Consider the following 3,780-nt stretch of genomic DNA (forward strand, 5'->3'; position numbering starts at 1 on the left):
AAATTTTTCTCGTCGCTACCCGGATTCGAACCCGGGATCTTTGAATGAGAGGCCAACACCTTAACCTCTAGGTCACGAGAGCCCCCTGGCTACTTGTGTATTAACTAAAATTCTACAAACCTATTAAAAGACAAAAGACGTTTTGGCATTTTATCTGTGTCTCTTGGCTTTCTCTTTCGTGATAAACGGTTTTCTCTTCCAGGAAAGAATCAGCATTCTAGTTAAAGTACTTAAAGCATCCAAATTAAGATCTAACCTTTATTTTAAGATGTTGGGAAGCTTCAAAAGTCTACACGCACTGACAAAACTTCTGACAATATGAGTACTTGTGTTTGTTCGTACTTTCCCCATGTTTGTGTGTACGGGTGCCTTTGCCTGTCAATGTTATTTCGTCTAAGAATTTTGTGTGTTATATAATAAAGCTGTTTTTCTCGGGAAAAAAGCACATGTGGAGCTGGGTATGAGGCGCATATGAAGATTATAGAGGCAGGAGACGGGAAATGAAAATAGCCCATTAATGTTGCACATCATTGTGTAGAGGACATCAACATTTTTAATATCCCCATAAGTTTGCTCGCTTTATGTCCTGCAATAACATGGCATGGAGTGTTTTGATTGCGTTGAAATATTATATATGTTTCTTTTTAAAAAATCCCATTACAAAATGTGATAAGTAATCAGTATTTCAACGGCGTCATCGCTGATAAATTTTTTTCCTGATCACTGTTTTTAGCTTGTTGGGACTGTTTTCTGTAGCTATTGTGAAAAGTTGTATTTTTAGTGAAATGGGTTTGACTTGAGATTCGTCAATATAGTTCAGTCCCAGAGATCGTCAACATAGTTCAGTTCCAGAGATAATGCAAAGGTTGTACACATTGATAATACAATATAAGCGTGAACATGTTCATCCTTTGATGAATTGTTTCTTTTGCTTTTTTAACGTTTAGATTTAGACTGCTTCTGCTAAAGCTTGCCAATTTCTTGAACCGACACATACGCCAACCAACGAGTGAAAACCTATAGTTTCAAAGTACCAATAGCAAAACACGTCATATGAAAGGATTTCAGAGCCATTCTCGAGATTCAAAGCATTTTTGGAGGACAGTTTGATAATGCACCTCAGTCCAAGAGGGAAAGCGGCCCACACACGCGTGGGCCAGTGGACGCAACCAAGCAAAGCACTTTGCCTTAAGCTTTGGCCTGGGGCTATCACCATTTCGTCTGGTTATTCATACTGTTGGTACACAATGTAGAGTTCTTTATGCAGAATTTTTATTCAGGCCTAACATCAAATCGGCATTGTTTTTCATATCAAATTTATGGCAAATATGACACTGACAACTAATTATAAATCATATAGGATTTAAACTATTAAAAAGGAGAATTGTTTTTTTTTAAAAACCAAACTGCTCTCTGCTACCTTTGGCTGATGGAAAACACACATGTATTTCGCGCAGCCTAAATTTTTCGAGCACGGCCTCATAATATTAGCTACAGAGGCAGAGATTTTCGACGGTGTTGGAGGCTTGGGGCTAGACCCAGGGTCAAATCCCTGAGTGTGTTGGACCCCTTAGCATTGTCTGTTTGAAAGCCTCATTTCAACGAGACGGATGGTTTGTAACAGCACCATAACTATAATACCCCCCCTCCCCCAAACCTCTCCCTACCTTTACTGAGAATAATAACCCCATATGCATTCCTTTTGTTCTAATTGGAAATGGAAATGTCAAAACTTTTTTGCCGTGCCGATTTGGTATGAGTAGAGATTTTACAGTATCTACATTTTTTGACAGATTATTGTCTCGTTTAGTCATAACTGCTCGTCTTTGTCTACTCCTTTATGTAGAAGTGATTTGTTTTCTTATAATTTAGTTTCTTAATTCATTACCCGACCCTCACTTTACCTTTACTTGATTCTCCCATATCCCATTTTTGTTCTGAATGTTACAATTTTAGATATCATGATAATATTTGAAAGTATTAACACCGTAACCGCTGTCTTTCAAGAGTTCCTTAAACCTGTCACTGTATTTTTTACCCTACAAATACAATCTCGACACAGTTATGTAAAACATATTTTCTTTGTTCATTTAAAGAGAGATAGTCTGGGATAAATATTGTGCAATGACACATTTTTCAAGCATGTTTCGAATAGCAATTAAGGTTATAGCCTTTCCTATTGGGTACAGTTTATTTGACCCACTTAACTAGATGCTTGTTTCAGTTCTTGCTCTTAACTCTCATCATCATCACTAGCCTGTTTCCCTCCATGCCAACGCGTAAGCTACCAAAAAAGGAACTTCCCATGCACTTCTGTCATGGGCTATTGTCCTTACTTCTTCAGCTCGACGGTTTAGTTCAAGAAACCTGTATACCACTTTTGTCTAAAAATCGATTTTTTTCCCCTTTCTCGTGGCTGAATTGCTACCTCAGAATTAAAAAGTTCTATCTGACATTTTTGGCTGTTTTGAGTTACTAAGAGCATGAGGTCAGAAACCAAATGTTCTATCTGCTGCTTCAAAATCGAACTATTATTCGGAGTCGCTATCAAGCTATTCAAAGAAGAGCATTTGAAAAAGTTTGACATGATGTGAACTGGAACTGTCACATTTCTCAAAACTTGATAGTGAGCAGATAGAACTTTGTAATACTGAGGTAGCGACATTATATCTTTTCGATGTGGAAAACATATGTACCGTCCCATACTCACATCAAATAGACGTGTGCAAGGAGAAACATCTACGGTCGTGGAAAAGCAACAACAACAAAAAAAAAAAAGAAAAAATTAAAAAAACAAACCAAAGCTATTTTTTAAAGAAAAAAATGTGGCATACGGGTTTCTTGAGTAAACTGCTGAGTTGTATCTCTTATCTTCTTTAGATCCGACTTTAAGTCCCTCCTCCACGTACTTTTAGGGCTTTGTGTTTTTCTCTGTTCTCTCTTTTTTCTCTCTTTTTTTGAGGATTCTATCTTAGTGCTTGGTGGGTAGTGCCTGTTTTGGGCTTATGAGGATGTGTGTTATCCACTTCCATTCTATCTTTCTGATTTCTCTATCTATTTTCTGAAGGTTTGGTTGCTCCCATAGATGCTCATTTCTCTTTTTTTTTTCAATAAAGCTGTATGTAAACAAACCCAGTAAACTCCTTTTTTATGACTGATAGCCACATGGTCACAAGAGTATCGCACATGTTAAAATGTGGCTTTAACTCTCAAGACCCAAGCCCCCCCCCCCCGCACATTGACTTACGAAAAACGCACCTCATTTATTTTAATTAATGCTGAAACAAGATTAAAGAAACAATACCCCCGCGCACATAATAACTGAGGGTTGCTCTTTAAAAAAATTAGGAGAACTTTACAGATAGGAGATCAAGAAAGTAAATTTTTGTCCCCAACCCCCTACCTTCCACCCTATTTACCCCACGTGCAAACGTACAGTCACCTTAACCTAAGACCCCGCTCCCTCCACCTCCCCCCATTCACTCTGCAGAAATGAAATTAAATTATATAAAAAACGCACACGCACTCATTTACTGCCAAATTATTCCCACATTATAGCCACATCTCGCACACACACACACACACACACACACACACACACACACACACACACACACACACACAAACACACACACACAAACACACACCTACGTGTGTACACCAATTACACTCACTTCACACCTAAACCAGGCTCATATCAACCCCTACTTCAAATGAAAACCAGTATCCACATCACACCTATACCCAATCACATACATCACACCCACTAAATACCTAGAC

At 38.2% G+C, this 3,780-nt stretch overlaps 1 protein-coding gene across 1 annotated transcript in view; it reads left to right on the plus strand.

The window, feature by feature from the left end:
* LOC100533293 (glutamate receptor ionotropic, kainate 2) overlaps positions 1–3,780 on the plus strand; it is a gene marked incomplete at its 3' end in the record, with an annotated part of 54,721 nt that overhangs the window by 14,008 nt on the left and 36,933 nt on the right.

This window comes from Aplysia californica, unplaced genomic scaffold, assembly GCF_000002075.1.
Source record: "Aplysia californica isolate F4 #8 unplaced genomic scaffold, AplCal3.0 scaffold00127, whole genome shotgun sequence".
NCBI classification, from domain to species: domain Eukaryota; kingdom Metazoa; phylum Mollusca; class Gastropoda; order Aplysiida; family Aplysiidae; genus Aplysia; species Aplysia californica.